Consider the following 18,093-nt stretch of genomic DNA (forward strand, 5'->3'; position numbering starts at 1 on the left):
CAAGCGCGCGCTCGTGTTGTCAGTGCGCGCGCCGCTCTTCGCGCCTCAGGGCTTTGCTGGCGCTCCCTGTCGCGAGAGGGAGAGAGGGAGAGAGAGAGGCACCTTCAAGGCCACTGGGCGAGCAGGCGGGGGCGCGCGCGGGGAGCCCGTGCACGAGCCAAGGGGGCGGGCCCGCGTGGCCCACTAGCCCCGCCTCCTCCTCCCCCCCCCCCTCTTTCTTCATTCCTCCCCTCAGGTTGAGCCCTTTCTCTGGTTCAGGTACGGGGCCCTCTAGCCCCGCCCCCTCCTTCATCCCTCCCCTCAGGTTGAGCCTTTTCTCTGGTTCAGGTACTGGGGGGGGGGGGCAGGACACCATGCACAAGCCAAGGGGTCTCTAGCCCAGCCCCGCCCCTCCGGTTGAACCCATTCTCTGGTTCAGGTACTTGAGACACAAATAGCAGGCGCCCGCTGCCCTCCAAAGCAGGATTGGGCCTTTTTGTTTTTGGAGGGAAGGGAGGGCTTCCCTCTTTCCTTTTCTCCTTCCCTCGCCGTTGGTTCCTTCTGCCTCCAGCGCGCCACTCGCGGACGCCCTCTGCTGGCCAGGTCCTGCCACGTCCCCCGGGGTCGCGCCGAGTGGAGACCGTGGCCAATGATTTTATGGACTTTTGTTAGTGTCGTTCGTCTTCAAAGGTTCATCAGGCATCGCTTGCACTCTGGCATCTAGAGCATGAGCAAACTTTGGCCCTCTAGGCGTTTTGGACTCCAACTCCCACCATTCCTAACAGCCTCAAGCCCACAATATTTGCTTTGAACTGATTTATTAGAGTCCATACTGCCATATATTCCAGATCAAAGCAGATAATGTGGGATTTTATTCAGCTGTGTCAAAGGGGACCCAGACAGACCCTTTATCCCAGGATCTGATCCCAGGTTTCATGTTTAACCCAGATTATCTGGCAGTGTGGACTCATATAATCCAATTTAAAGCAGAAAACCTGGGATCAGATTCTGAGACCTTTAGTCTGTTCCAGGAGAACCTGCAAGAGGTGCAGACCACCTCAATTCTATCTTCCTTGGCATTAATTCTGACATATATTGAAAATAGTGATTTCCAGGGTGGCTGGCTCCATGTGGTGCAGCATTGATGCTTTACTCTCTGCACAGAATGACCCTCTACTTATCCACGGGTCATATCAAAATCCATAATTTTTACCCCAAAACTTTCCCTTGACTTATACATGAGATTAACTTGTAAAGTAGTCTCAAGACCCTTCCACACAGCCCTATATTCCAGAATATCAATGCAGAAAATCCTACAATATCCGAGTGTGGATTTTCATGCAGAATTTGTGGGAATATCTGCCTTGATGTTCTGGGATATAGGGCTGTGTGGAAGGTCCCAATATATGCTTTCAACTGAGTTATTTGAGTCCACACTTCCATATATACTGTTCATAGCAGAAAATGTGGGGTTGTATTCAGCTGTGTGGAAGGGACCTCAGAGAGACTTGCAGGCCTTCAAAGGGAATGCTGGGAACTAAAGCTAAAGAATCTTTCCACACAGTCCTATATCTCATAATATCAAGGCAGAAAATACCACAATATCTGAGTCCACGCTGCCATATAGTCCATTTCAAAGCAGATATTGTGGGATTTTCTGTCTTGATATACAGGGTTGTGTGGAAGGGCACTAAGGAATTTTAAGAGGGCGACACAGGAATAACTTCATGTGCATTAAATTGAGATTAGGTGTTGACTAAGCACTGCTGGTTGTCCCTAAAATAGTGGTACAACCTGAGCATCCCTTATCTAGATATCTGAAATACTCCAGAATAGTCCACATGGCTGAGATGGTGATATCTTTGCTTTCTGGTGGTTCGGTGTACACAAACTTCTTTTCATGCACAAAATCAGTAAAAACTACTGGGTAGAAAATTACCTTCAGGGCACGTGTATATGGTGTATATAAAACATCCATGAATTTCATGTTTAGACTTGGGTCCCATCATATAATTATGTAATTATATGCAAATATGGGTATTCCAAAGCACAGAATCCAAAACACTTCTGGTCCCAAGCATTTTGGATAAGGGATTCTCAATTCTGTATTGAAGGGTAGGACAGATTTTCCAGAAAGCTTGAATCCCCAGCATCCTAGAAATTTACCACTACATATCAATATGTGAGTGAACCTCTGTACTGAAAAAACATACCATTTGTCCCCCAAATGGTGGGTCTGAAACATAAGAGTATGAGGAATTTTACAAAATGGAGATGCAGTTTTCGGAGTGGATTGTTGTAGGTTTTTCGGGCTGTATGGCCATGTTCTAGAAGCATTCTCTCCTGACATTTTACCTCCATCTATGGCAGGCATCCTCATAGGTTGTGAGGTTTCCAATGGACCTCACAACCTCTGAGGATTCCTGTCATAGATGCAAGCAAAGCATCAGGAGATAATGCTTCTAGAACATGGTCATACAGTCCAAAAAACCTACAACAACCCAATGATTCCGGCCATGAAAGCCTTCGACAATAAAGTTTTCGGAGTGTGTGCGTAAGTAAGGCAGCATCAAATCCAACACTTCTTTGCAGTTAAGAGGATGCTGGAGAATTCCATTCAAATCAAGGGGTGTAACCCTTTGAGGTGAATGGGTGTGTATGAGCTTTTATGTTTTTGAGTCACTAAAAAATCTAGGGTGCTGATGCATCTACACTGTAGAATTAGTACAGTTTGACACCACTTTGGCTACCATGGGTCAATGCTGTGGAATCGTGAGAGTGGAGCTGTAATTTATAAAGCCTTCAGCTTTCTGTCAAAGAGTTTTGATGCATCTCAAAAAGCATCTCCTATGATTCCATAGCATTAGCCAGTGTTGAACTGCATTAATTCCACAGTGTAGATGCAGTTTATATCCACACTACAGTTGTTGTTCTTTGATCCCATTTTAACTTCCAGTGCTTCATTGTACAGAATCCCGGGATTTCTATTTTCATGAGATACTTAGGATTCTCTTTCAGGAATTGTACATAATATTGCAGTTCATAAGATATATGTGTTCCCCGACACCAAATCCAAGGAGTCACACACTTAAAGTAGTATCAAACCACTATTATATGTAGTGTGGTTTTACCCCTAAATCAAAGCCCCCAGTGGCGCAATGGCTTAAACCCTTGTGCCAGTAGGACTGAAGACTGACAGGTTGGAGGTTTGAATCCAGAGAGAGTATGGATGAGCTCCCTCTGTCAGCTCCAGCTCCCCATGTTGGGTACATGAAAGAACCCTCCAACAAGGATGATATAACATCAAAAAAAATTCAGGCGTCCTCTGGGCAATGTCCTTGCAAATGGCCAATTCTCTCAAACCAGAAGTGACTTGCAGTTCTCAAGTAACTCCTGATATGAAAAAAAAAAAACAACCCGAGATTTCTCCTTACTTATCAGTTAAGACACTTTGGTGTGAGTGTGGATACACTTTTAGAATTAGGAGCTCCAGTGGAGGTTGTTGCTCCAAACAAAAAATGGGGAAAGAAGTTGGAGGAATCTCCCAGTTCTCCATGGCTCTGCTTCTCTTTTGTCTAAGTGGTCCAACACAGTGAGCCAAACTTAATGAATACAAGTCCTGCTGTATTTGAAAAACCTAACCACATTCTCTTCTTAAACCTGCTCCATTTGTATAAGGCTGCTTGTTTGACTTCTGCTTTAGCTTTTCCTTTCTGCTAAAAGAAAGAGAACAGTTTGGTGGTGGTGGTGGTGTGTGTGTGTTTAACATCACCATTCTCTAAGAAATGTTCGCCTTCTGGTTTCAATCAACAAAGCTGGCAGACACATACAAGTTTATTTGAGCATACCCTCTGGGTACCAAGCATGCTTGGATTGTTTGAGCAAATTAAAAAATGAGGAAAATGGCTTTTACCTTCTCAGCAGTTAGACTTCTTTAGAGTGTTTTTACTTTGAAAATGGAAAAAACAAACAGAACTGTAGCAGGGCTAAAAAGAAGAGGAAAATGTCCTAATGTGAGTAAAATATGTTTTTCAAATGAACGAATAGCAAACATTTGTTTACACCATTCTTTAAAAGAGTAGCTTTTAGTAACAGTTAAATATGAAGCTGCAATGTTGTACAGGCTTACTTTGTAGTAACTTCTACTAAAGTTGATGGGACTTCCTCTTGAGTAATGCATACGTTTCTTAATTCAGTTCACACGTTACTAACCAGAGCTTGGAAAGGTTCATTTTTGCACTATGTCTCCTCGAATCCTTCAGTCAGTATGGTCAGCAGAGTGTAGTCTGAATAAGAAATTTATGGGCTCACTCCTTCTGAATGTGCACAAATCTAAATAGCATATGAAAAGAAAATAATAACCAGTAATAAAGCATTGTGTTAAAAGCAAAGCTTGGAAAGTTTAAATATTTGAAACTGCAAAACCACTGGCTCCATTTCTAACAAATAAAATGGAAGGTAGCCAGAAGTTCATTTCTTGTTTTGTAAAATCCCTTTAGGGGGGAGCTTTCAGGCAAAACAATATGGGCTGTGGCTTGTAAAACAGAATTGTTGCTCCTGGCAGCTTATAAGAGCAGCACTGCTTTTTCAGTTTGGAAAGAGTGGAGTGGGCTCCAAAGCTGTAAGGAAAGCCACATGGTGGCCACTAGCCAGTATTGCCACAGATATATGTTGTCCACTATCCATATGTTTCTTACCCTTGCTATAGATTTCAGATAAACTGCTACCTGAAGACTGCAGGCTTACAGTCCAATTGTATTTTTGTTTTTGAAAACTACAAGGCCCACCAACTGAGGGTGGGCATAGAATTGCAAAATTAAGCATGTCTGAGCACCTGGTCTTGATTTTTCTAATTTTTCTTTATTGCCGCAGACTTAAAGAGCTGGGCATGTTTAGCCTGCAGAAGAGAAGACTGAGAGGAGACAAGATAGCCATGTATAAATATGTGAGAGGAAGTCATAGGGAGGAGGGAGCAAACTTGTTTTCTGCTGCCCTGGATACTAGGATGTGGAACAATGGCTTCAAACTACAAGAAAGGAGATTCCACCTGAACACGAGGAAGATCTTTCTGACTGAGAGCTGTTCAGCAGTGGAACTCTCTACCCCAAAGTGTTGTGGAGGTTCCTTCTATGGAGCCTTTTAAACAGAGGCTAGATGGCCATCTTTTGGGGGTGCTTTGAATGTGATTGTCCTGCTTCTTGGCAGGGGGTTGGACTGGATGGCCCACGAGGTCTCTTCCAACTCTTTGATTCTATGATTCTATGACTCAATTAGGAGGGAAAGGCCGTTTTTCATTGCTGTCTTAAATTGCTAAGATTGGACAGTCTTGCTAATTTCCTGCAATTATTATAGAAATTAATCAATAGATCCCAATCTATTTTCATCAGGTCCTGCCTTACTGGAATATTGTAAGGACTTATGGTGACCTCATGCATTTCATAGGGTTTACTTGAGGGAATATTCATAGATGGTTTTGCCAGTTCCTTCATCTGAAATATAGCCTATAGAACATGGTATTCATTGGTGGCTTCCCATCCAAATACTAACCATGTGATGCTCTTACAATCATTATAAAAAATATTCCATTATTACATGAGTCCCCTAAGAGGGGTTTTGTAGTGCTGTTACCCTAATGTTGCAGCTGTGGCCTTACTTCAATCCAGGCTGTCTGGCACACTATACACAAGTCTACTCAGACACAAGTCCAAAACTAGAAGGAGGCAACTTATTCCTTAGTGTTTATATGTATCACTTTGTTCCCAACAGCTACCTCAAAGAAGTTGTAAGGATTGGGGAAATAAAGCTAATATGCATTAAATAAATTGTTTAATATGAATGAATAGGTAAATGACACTCTTCCCCCACCCTAATAGCCCACTCAGTTCCAACAGGAGCTGGAAACACTATGTGAAACTGAAGGAAAGAATCCCACTCCACAATGGACTAAACAGCAGCTAAAATGTGTGCCATTCTCAGGACCATCACTTAAAACAGGGGTCCCCAAACTAAAGCCAGGGGGCCGAATACAGCCCTCCAAGGTTATTTGCTCAGCCTTCACTCAGTGCCAACCTAAGTCTGAAACTACTGGAAAGCACACAACAACAATCCTATCTCATCAGCCAAAAGCAAGTCCACACTTCCTATTGAAATACTAATAAGTTTATATTTGTTAAAATTGTTCTTCATTTTAATTATTGTATTATTTTAAAGTGGGTTGTTTTTTTGTTTTTTTGCACTACAAATAAGATATGTGCAGTGTGCATAGGAATTCATTCGTGTTTTTGTTTTTTGGGGGTTTTTTTTTCAAATTATAATCCGGCCCTCCAACAGTTTGAGGGATTGTGACTTGGCTCTCTGTTTAAAAAGTTTGAGGACTCCTGACTTAAGATATGGAGACTCATTTGTGTGCTCATTAGTATTCTAGTGATCAGGTCCTCTACCTCACTTCATTGTCTCAGGAAAGTGGGGCATCTGTTGAGAGGAAGTGAATTGTATATTGGTTGAGGGAGGAGCTGCAGTCGCTATCTCATTATATAGTTACAACCCTGATCTCTGGGGCTCAGCAAACAGGCAAGATCAACAGAGGTATTTAGTGGGTAAATTTTGAGAGAGAAACCTGGAATTCCGTTTTAGTGTCTATCCAAGATTACTGAATAGGGATAGTGTGGGAGCTGTTGTAGTCACCTGCAATAACTGTAGTATATTTGTGTTATTGGATGTGGGTAGATATACTGAAGAGCAGCTATTGTAAGGTATCTGTAGCAAGTGGATGTTGGTATCCTTGTTGAAAGAGAAGGTCCAACACCTTGAAATCTGTGTATCTGCTCTTCAGCATATTAAGGAGCATGAGGTTTTATTGGAGAGAATGGAACAGACTATCCATGGGCCTGATCAGACTTGAGCATTTTCCCACTTCAATCCATTTTAAATGCTGTGACTGCCTCCTGCAGAATTCTGGAGTTTGTAGTTTAGGAAGGGGCCTTTAAACTACTTATCCAGAGATGCCCTAAACTACAAGCCCCAGAATTCTGCTTGTAGGAAAATGCTCAAGTCTGATGAGGCCCCTGGACAAGGAACAGATGGGATAACTCTGAGGAGGAGGTCATTTTCCAAAAGTAGGAGATGTTTGAAGGAAAAGACCAGAGATCATTCTGCAAATTTGGAGCAGCATAATTGATTTGAATCTGTCTCCCTTATCAGTGATGATCAGGAACAGGAACAGTATCAGTCGTCAAAGAATATGAAGATGACCTTGAAAGATGTAGAATATGGAATGGCCCCTACCAACTCCAGAAGAGATCTGTGGTAGTGGAAGAGGTGAACAGAAGTAGTGGTTCCTGAGCCTCACAGGATATCTCAAGAGGCCTGCTGTCTATTAACCATTTTCTTTTTGGTAGATGTGGGGACCAAGGATTCCTCAAGGCAAAGCCTTCAGGATATAACAAGGGATTATGAAGCTCTGGGTAAGAAGCTGAAGGACATTGATGCACAGGTTGTCATTTTGTCTCTCTTCTCAGTTGAAGGGCATGGCCCAGGAAAGGAGAGAATAGTGGCATGCCACTGGGAACTATTTGGGTTCTTGAACCATGGTTTGCAATTTTCATGACTTCTGGCAAGTGATAGGGTGTACTCATCAGTTGGTAATAATATTTTTGCTAAGAAGCTCACCAATCTAGTCGGGACTTTGAGCTGACTTATTTTGGGGAGGGAGACAGTTGTGGCAGAAAATGAATGAATAATACAAGAAATGTGGGAGGGGAAAACCCTTAAATAAAAAAAATTATTCCTACCTAGCAGGGGATTGGACTGAATGGACCATGTGGTCTTTTCCAACTCTGTGTTCTCTGTTTCCTGGTAACCCATAGATGCTTTTAATATATAATCATATTTGTATATAATCCAACTGTATATTATTTTGAAGTGGCTTTATTTTACTTCCCTACCATTAAACACTTTCCCACCTGAATTTCCAATGGACACAATTTACGATCTAGGCCTTCTAATACAAAATATTTCAGATTTTGGTGCCCAACATTAATGTCAGGTCATCTTTAATTTTAGAAATAATCTGTTGATTTACTGACCCTTAAAAGAGGCCATGTATTTCAGATCACATTTCATATTTCTTTATGGCCAAATAATCTAAGTTTGTAAGGTTTTCTTTGTTACATTTGTAATATTGCAAGCATACAAGCAGCTGGCAGGCAAACGCTTTCTGATCCTACATCTAAAGGTTTGTACACAAGAAGTAGAATGCTGTTGACCTTTTGGTCATTCAGCTATAAAATCAAATCACAGAAACTGATCAGACGTAATACAGGAGCTTTCAAAATGAAGGCAAGTTGTTTTTTTTTCCAGTTTCCACTCAGCTTTAAACTGATGCCAATTGAGTTAAAATGCACACTTAGGAGGACATTTAAAACTAATTCACTCTGAGAGACACTTACGGAAATGTAATATCACATATTCAAAATGACTGCAGTGATTTTGGTGTATTAATTATGCCTAAAGCACAACACAAAATGTTCTAGCACACACTAGAGGTCTCTCTTGTAGCTAAGATGTGTCTGTGTTTACAGTTCTTTTTAATCTCAGAGTTGAATAATGCCAACTAGGGCTGCCATCTAAAGCAGAAGAAAATGCGGTATTTTTTACACTGTAGTGGATAGATGGTAGCACCTTTGCTACCATCTGATCCAATGCACTTTTTTGAAATTTAAATCCATTCATGAAATGGAATAATAAGAAACAAATTCATAAGAATGGTCACATGAGTTAAGCCAAGTATTGTGGGTCCCATAGCATGTTTGTTAACACACCAGTTAACATGGAGCCATAACCCTTAACAGGCTATTTTCATCCTTTCTGTGTAGACAACATTTATATATTTAATTTATTTATATATTTTCAACAGACCTGAAGAATGCCATGGAAGGTTTATTTCTTTACATTTTCAAGTGAGGAAGGTGTGAAGCAGTGACATTATTTTTAAAAAATCAGTGCAAAACTAAGATGTTCTAAAAGGATTAAAAATAATGAAGAAGAATGAATATATCAACAGTCAATTGGTCTGCATTCTATAGCAATGCATGGAAAGGACTGCATCAAAACTGTCAGTGTGAGGGTCAACTTTTAAGTCATCTCTTTATTCTTCTGAAATAGTTGCATTTACACATGCTGATAGAGTTAAGGAAAAATGCAGAGAAGAGTTCAAAAAAGCCTTCACATCTATATTTGAAGCATGGACAATGAAAAGCCTGATTTATTTATTTTTATTCTTATGCAGCTACATGCATGTTAACTATTTAATGCAGCGGTTCCCAACTTTTTTTTTTTTTGACCAGGGACTTCTTTGACCAGGGACCACTCTCCAACATTAGTACCAAAAGGGTTATGAATCAGTTTTTCATCAATTGAGATTCAGTGTGGTTATTTGGAGTGCTGATTCAGAAAATTGCATTGGATACACCACATCAGCTCTAGTTTCCAATACAGAACTTATGCCATCTAGTAGTTGCCATACGCTCACCCACAGAAAACCATATTTAATAATCTAGAGCTCATGTGTGATCTATCCAATGCAATTTTCTGAATCAACATCCCAAATAACCCCAGGAACAGGCCTAAAAATGAAGACAGCAAGGTGCTCCTGCTTCCAGGTGCCACATGGAATGGCTCCACTCAGGGGGAGAGAGGAGGAAGAGAAGCAGCTGTCAGGAGGCTTGTTGTTGCACCTTTCATGGGTAGTCAGGCTCTCACCTCCTGACATCCCCATTGCTTCAGCACTATAACAGGGTTTTGCGAGACCAGTCACTCTCATTGCAATGGTGTAGTAATGGTGAGGCCGTGGACCATATTTTAGTTCTTGGGGACCACTGGTGGTCTACGAACCACAGCTGTGCACTGTGATCAGCTGTGCACTGTCCTCCACACATTAAAAAAACTCATGCACAGGCATCTTCCAAGAATTTTTTTAAAAAAGCCAGCAAAAGTCCTGTGGTGATCGGTGAGTGGCGATGGGGGCAGGACTGTGAAATCTGGAAGCCCCTAGTAACAGACTGGCACATGGCTGGTGGATACGGACACGGTCATTCTACCTCAAGGTTTGAGGTAGTTGAGTAGTTTGGCAGCTGTGTCCATGACTGAGCAGCCCTTTTTAGGATCCACTCTGCTCACCCCACACAGGAAAGGGGCTAGAAAGGCGCCCTAAACATAGTCTGCCTCTTTTATCCCTGACTGGCCTGCCGTGTCACTGGGGTCACCACCCTGCAACCAAAAAAGAAAAAGTGAACTTTGGAGTAAGGAACGTACGGATCCACCTGGAAACCAATACTCTCACTGCGGTAGAAAATGCAGGTCAAAAATAGGGCTCTACAGTCACCTATGTATCCACTGCCAGTATACCGAACTTGGAGGGCAATCTTACTCGGACAACGAGGGATCACCTAAGGACAGACCACAGGTTGGGAACCACTGATTTAATGCTAGGAACCCTGCACAATTTCTTCTACCTAGCATTGCAAGTTACGTATCAGTGGCTGAATGTGAGCATAAGTAGCTGTGCATATATAAAGTACTCTTGTTGCTTTTCTGCTAAATATGCAACATTGGGATGAGAGGTAGATGATGTATTAAAGATTAGTAATTAGGGTGTGGATTTATAGTGTGAGGCAGCATAATTTCCTTTTTTTAAATGCATGCTATTCAGTCGGTTGAAGACGTAGCAGAGCTGTAGTGGTCTTGTTCAAGAGGCGGGAGTATAAAGTTTTGTCCTGACACAGTTCAGTCGCCATCATGCGTTGGAACAGTGAGGAGCATGCTTTTGCCGTTGAATCCTACTTTTTGAGCGGATTTGGAGTGGCTGGCCCACTCTCCAGATTTGGCCCCTTGTGATTTTTTTCTATGGGGTTTTTTGAAATCCCATGTTTATGTGACCCATCCAAGGACCCTACAAGATTTGAAGACCAACATCCAGGAAGAAATTGCCAACATAACGCCTGCTATGCTGGCAAGAGTCATGACAAACACCAGAAGTCAGTTTATTCGGTGTATGGAGAATGGGGGACGTCACCTACCTAATTTGATCTTCAAAACTAAGTAAAACAAAACTTTAAGTATGCACCTACATTATATAAAACAAAATTCTGATTCATAAAATGGGTTTTATTAAGTTTTGAAAAAAAGGAAGTTATGCTGTCTCACCCTGTAGTTCACATAGCATGCCATGGTAGAGTCTGTTATGAAGAGCCCTGCACTTATCTTCATTGCATGCAAATCTTCACCTGCCAATTTTTACATCATTTTCCTAGTGAAAGCACAAGAGCAGGCCAGGTATTTGTTTTTTGCCTAGTCCCTTTACTAGTGAAGTTTTGCATATATCCAAATAGTTGCATTCAAGTTTCTGAGCATTTTGCTTTTCTTTGTAACAATAGGGTTGATTTTAAAATATGAAAAGAGCTGGGACAATGGATTAGGCCAGGAATTGTTGTAGGCTGCCATCCCAACTTTACATGATAGTCAACCAGAAGTCTTTTACAAGCTTTGAAAAGATGAAAACAAAGACAATATTTTTCTCTTGTTGTTGTTCTCCAATGATGATAACTTCAGTAGTATATTGCTTTCTTGAAGATGTCATGTAGTCATCATAAACCTACGTATCTGGGAAGAGATATTCATCTAATTTATGGATAGGTGCCTACTGGAATCTAGAGGTCTGCTCCACATCATGCTATTCTGAGAGCACAGTGTGGCCCTTTTGTGTAATTTGTAGAATTGTTCTTTTGGAAGGGTACTGTTTGAGGAAGTGAGATCAGTAACATAGTGCAGAAGGTTTTTCCTATTTACCTCACTCTTTTGGATTTTTCCACACTTTTCAGGGATTGGAAAAATTCCTCCACTGAGAAGACTTGATGAATCTTTGTGAATTTCTGCTGGAATATAGGGCTCTGGGGTTCCAGTTCATAGGAAGAGCTGACTTGTGTTCGTTCTATTTTTCTACCTATTCCATGCATAATTTTATAGACATTTGTGCCTTCCTTTTTTTCCTAATCCTGTTCAAACATCAACTGCTTCATTGTGCCTTTGCAGAGATAATGGAGCCATCCCTCTACTAGCAGAAGGAGTCAAACAAGTCTCATGGGTCCTTGTATAACAATAGGTGGCATACATTACAATCCATGTTAAATATCCCTTATCCTGAATTCCAAAATCCAAAATTGCATAGATAGCTAAAATAGTGATACTTTTGGATAGTTTAATATATACAAAACACTTCATGCAATAATTATTAAAAATATTGTGCATTAAATTACCACCAAGCTATGTATATAAGGGTTCGATTTTACAAGATATCACATGACATTCATATATGCAAATATAAATATTCAAAAATCTGAAATCCAGCACATTAATTGAACAGTGTAGATGCACCCTACATCACATCAAATATATATGTTAGCTTAATGTGTGCACTGGCAAAGCAGCCTTGAGGAATTATGTTGCATGTGAGATATTTTGCCTTCATGTGACTGTAACAACACAGAACTGGATATTTCCTCAGGCTAGATGATCAAGTCTTAGCTGTTGTATGCCTAACAGAAAAATTCCTGTGTATAACTCATGGATATTTTCAGATTAAAAGTTCCCCTCAAGTGGAATTCCTAGACTCACACAAGATCATGTGAGGGACCGCAGCATGTTTTTTGAGTCAGCAACCCAAATACCCAAACCAAATCTAAAGTTGACCAAAAACTGATGTGTAACCTTTTTGGTACTAATGTTGGAGCGTGGTCCCTGGTCAAAGTGGTCCCTGGTCAAAAAAAGTTTGGGAACCACTGTTTTAGACCATGGGTGGGAATTGTATAATCTATGGCCTTATGTGTCCCAGGATGGTTTTCATGTGCTTCCCAATTCCTCAAAACTTCCCAGTTCATAAATATTGACAAAAATGACAAATAAATCCTTTAGGGATACAGTGTATGATAAATCATTTTTCTCCCTATTTGAAAACAACCCTAAGTCATTTTAAAATAACAGAAAGTGACTAGAACAGTTTTTAAATGGTGAATGGAAGCGATATTTTATGGAAATGACAAATAGCCCTCAAATGGTTGTGAAGACGTCAAACTTTCCTACATGCCCATCACAAAGGCTATGTTTACTTTAGCAGTACAGTTCAACCATGCATAGCAAAAGGGGTAAACCTTACAAACATTACATGGTGTGTAGTGAGATTCATTGCAATATGATTTGTGGGCTCAGTATACTTCTTTGACTAGATTTATGAACATTGACTCTCCTCATAGAAGAACAAAGTGTGTGAGTTTTTAGAAACTGCTCTTTCAGAATATATTCATATTAGATGAAATTGATGTTTTGGATGTTATTTCAAAAAACTTTGCATATGGAAAACTAGCATAACAAAGGAAAGTGTTCTGTCTAAGCCTCATGTACAGAAATTTTATGTTCAGGAATTTTTAAAAAATGAATGGGAGTTGTCCAAATGTTGTTTGAAAGTGGTGCAAACTTGTAGGACTGTGCTATCTAGTGATTCAACTCCAGGTAAATAAGCTTAGAAGAGTGACACTGTCTGAAAAAGAGTTTTGTAAAGGTTGCTGTCCCCTCCCCCCAAAGAGAAACTTTACTTCAGAGATAGACAACAAAAGCACAGATGCTATGTCCATATAAACATTCCTCAAACTGACATATAAATATATGTTTAAAATACTATGTGAATTGATTTCACAAAATATCTCTCGTTATCTTCTAAAGCAGCGGCTTTATATTTTCTGTTTATTAAAAAAATATCCTACCCATTGAAGATGAAAAGCTGTCTTGATTCTTATGTAGATAAAAGGGAATGGAAAAATTTCTTCTTTCTTCCCCATTGCTGAATGCAAAGTTTATTTATCTATTTATTTATTCATTTATTTCAAACATTTCTTTCCCATCCTTCTTAACCCCCAAAGGGGGGGGGGGGACTCAGGGCAGCTTACAAATGACAGCCATTAGATGCCAACAATAACATCAATCAAATTACAAAGCAAATTGACAATTAGGTGAACAACAGGATTACAAATATACATTAAAATATTAAAATTAAAACATTAAAATTGAAACATTAAAACAGCACCAAGCTCAAATCACAAATTTACTGTATTTATGCCTTGTCCTTCTTAACCCCAAAGGGGACGCAAGATGACTTTACATGTAGGTAACTATTCAATGCCATAAAAACAACATGCAATTAAAAATAAACATTTAAATTAAAACCACATGAAAACATTTAAAACATTACATCAACTATTAAAACCATGTCATCCACAATTGTAATCTGGGGCCATTCTAGTAGTCATTGCACATATTCCATAGCCATCTATTGCACTACAATTATTTTCTGAAGGCATGGTCCCAAAGCCATGTTTTCACTTTCTTCCTGAAGGCCAGGAGGGAGGAGGCTGACCTAATATCCCTAGGGAGGGAGTTTCACAGCTGAGGGGCTACCAATGAGAAGGCCCTCTCTCTCCTCCCCATCAATTGTGCCTACGAAGAAGGCAGGACCGAGAGCAGGGCCTCCCCAGAAGATCTTAATCTCTTGTGAAAGAGACTGAGTTGAATTCTTTTTTATGTATAAAATGAAATATTAAATAAGAGGTACTAATTATGACATAAGTGGCTACATGATTTCAAAAGGAGAAAGTTGCATAGTTCCAAATATGCCATAGTTACCTGGTCCTCATTTGCCCTTGATTACAAAATGTCTGCCAATTTTTAAAAAAAAAATCCTGGTAAAGGTATGAGTAGTGAGATGTGCATATGTTTTAAAACTGTCTTAGGCTACTGGAAAGCATTTCAACTAAGTGAGAAACAAGAGAAATGTCCCCCGCCTGCCTTCCCCATCTACAGAACTTCTGCTTTTGAAATGTGTTCAACTTTCCACCCTGCTTTTCAAGGGGAAAAAGCTGCCAGTCAGGAGAACATTTCCTCCAAGATGCCTGCTGTTACTTATTTTGGATGGCCTTTTTGCTGTTGCTATAGAGCCAGATTGGTTCTTCTTCCAGGAGGAGGGGAAATCCTTGTTTTTGCAGAGAGAAAACACCATTCTTTTTAAGTGTGTCATTCTGACAAATTTGATTCTGTTTTGCACTGTGGGTAACAATTTCTCTTTACACTCAAGACTCTCAGTCAGTCTTATTGTAACTCACTTGCTAATACACCAAGAATTAATTTGCCCTACTCTATTAAAATGCATTATTCCCTGTCCTACTTTTTGCAGACTATAATCTCATTTTGTCCATTTGAAAGAAACTAATCTAAAATGTGTATTTTGTTGTAATGGTAACCATTTGACCTTTGGCTTACACAATCACAGGGCATCTAGTATGGTGCTTATAGAAAAGCAAAAAAGCACAAACAGCAATTACTATTTGTGAGTGTTTAGGAAATCTTCCATGAAGCACAGTTATGAAATTCTGCTTATATAGTCTGAATATGTTGCATGCCTTAATGTGAAGGCAGCATGTTTATATTCATTACTCTGAATTTTAATTGGGTTCTAGATCAGAATGCAGTTGATTCCATGTTTATTCACATGTCCACTTCAACCCAGTTCATATACAATTGGCCCAGATATTTTAGTGCTTGTTACATCTGTTCTTAATAAATAATTATATTTTGCATTAATTACTGAATTCACTTTTTGGGGATTTTTTTTCTTTGACTTCATTGGATTCAACATCTTTTGCTTTACTTCTTTTATAAAGCTACTCACCAAAAATAAAATAGATGATCCAGTATGAAGCATTAATTCCATGTAAGGTTGCAATCCTAAATATATTATTCATTTGGAATATGTATATGCTGGCATTCAGCAAAAAGTTCTCCAGGCAGTTTTGCACAGTGGAAAGAAAGAAAATTCCTCTGACTTCAGTGGCACTTATTGCCAAACAAACATGGTTCTGATTTCACTGTTTTAAAATGCTGAACTGCTATAGGCTAGAAGAAACTCCATGTCTCCGGGGTGTTTTGGAAAATATCAGAATAGATTGAGAGACAATGGGCACTAAGTACAAATGCATTGAACTGTAAAATATTTTTGCATTGTATGACCAAATATTTGAGTAATTTCCTAGAACAGCATTTTCAGTCTAGTGGATTGCAATTCCGATCATTCCCAAGGCAAGGGATAATGAGAGTTGTATCCCAATACATCAGACTGAAGGACACTGTTCGGATTTGTGGTTTGGAAAAAGCTGATTTATTTCCCCAAAACAGTGGTTTGTAAGCCTAGTCTCCACTCCAAAACACATGAAAAAAATCATGAACTCTTGCAATATGATCCAAAATTTTAGCTAGCTTTATATGGAACCAGTGTGCATAAGTATCGTAGTTATTCCTTTCATTGTATCTCAGCCAGCTGGAACAATTCTGGTCATAGAAAACTGGGAACAGAAAGATCCAATGGAGCACAGAGAGAAATACTATGCTCTGAAGCAGGATATCTTGTGCATGGAACCCTCCAAACTTTCTATTAAAAAACTGCATCAGTCATGCATCAGAGCAAGGTGTGCCCATCACCAAACTCTTAGATTCTTTTATATTCACATGTTTCCAAAAACAGCTGGAGTTGCTCATTTGCAGGGATAGAATTGGAATTTACTGCTTGATGTGTGGGTTGTGTGTGAGAAGGATTGGGTTTCTTCTTCTTCCTAATGAGGAATACTCATTTTTCTTGATATGAACTATCAGATCCACTGGCTGTGGATATGGACACCTCCACCACTGGCAGAACCGCTGCAACCTATGCAGCTGAGGCAGCCAGAGATTATTGTGGTTCAAACTGGAGGCTGTTATTACTGGAAATGGAAGATTTCTGTAGGGATTTTCAAGAGCTGCCCACTGCAGGAGACTGAAACCTTCTCAACTGAAGTATGTAGTGCAGTCTATGAATTTCTAAGAGAGTCCTGGAGAAGATAACCAATGGTGAATATGTTATATCCTTAGACAGGGGTGCTCAAACTAAGGGCCGAGGGCCAGATACAGCCCTCCAAGGTCATTTACCCAGCCCTCTCTCAGGGTCAACCTAAGTCTGAAATGACTTGAAAGCACACAACAACAACAACAACAACAACAACAACAACAATCCTATCTCATCAGCCAAAAGCAGGCCCATACTTCTCATTGAAATAATAATAAGTTTATATTTGCTAAAATTGTTCTTCATTTAATTATTGTATTGTTTTAAAGCGTTTTTTGTACTACAAATAAGGTATGTGCAGTGTGCATAAGAATTCATTCCTATTTTTTTCAAATTATAATCCGGTCCTCCAACAGTTTGAGGGAATGTGACCTGGTCCTCTGTCTAAAAAGTTTGAGGACCCCTGCCCTAAGAAGTGCAACAAGCAGGTATGCTGACATATTTTTGGTAACTATCTTACTCCTTTTTATATTGATGAAAGCTGAACAGGCTATAATAATGGTTTTTCCCATATTGGAAGGCTTGGTTTGAGTAACTAGTAGGCCTGTGCAATTAATGAAAATAATATTTCAATACTCATTACTAAATTAGGTTGGGGGGGGGGGGGTCATTTCTAAAGTATTTCTAAAAAATTGTAAGGGGTCCATATTGCAACTACAATGATATAACGAAATTTCCATCACATTTTTGTTAAGTAATTGCACATGTGGGGAAGCTTCTGGAGTTCTTTTCTCCCTCATTTTTAGAACTATCGATATGAAACTGCTACAATGGTAGATCACATTTACCACTGCTACACTCCCCCCCCCCCCCCAATATTTCAGAATATTTCACACATCCACTGATTGTTGCAAAAAAAAATTTTTTTTTAAAGGTCTTATGAACAATATTTTCTTTTAAAAAACTACAAAAGCTATCTCCAGAGACCTGGAGCCATTTGCTAGGCTTACATAACTCTTCAAAAAAGGTCATAAGTCAGTGTTTTGAATATTAAGTTTTTGTGTGGGCACCCCTCACATTTCTTAATATTGCATTGAAGTATGAACATTACAAAATAGATACGACAACCAAGGCACAAATGAAATTTTGCAAGGCCTAGAAACTAGAAAGTCCTGTGCTGAGATAACTGTATGACCTTA

The 18,093-nt window shown here is 39.8% G+C and overlaps 1 protein-coding gene across 1 annotated transcript in view; it reads left to right on the forward strand.

Moving 5' to 3' along the window:
• KCTD1 (potassium channel tetramerization domain containing 1) overlaps positions 1 to 18,093 on the forward strand; it is a 112,136-nt gene that overhangs the window by 510 nt on the left and 93,533 nt on the right. The window lies entirely within an intron of this gene.

This window comes from Anolis sagrei, chromosome 4, assembly GCF_037176765.1.
Source record: "Anolis sagrei isolate rAnoSag1 chromosome 4, rAnoSag1.mat, whole genome shotgun sequence".
Lineage (NCBI taxonomy): Eukaryota > Metazoa > Chordata > Lepidosauria > Squamata > Dactyloidae > Anolis > Anolis sagrei.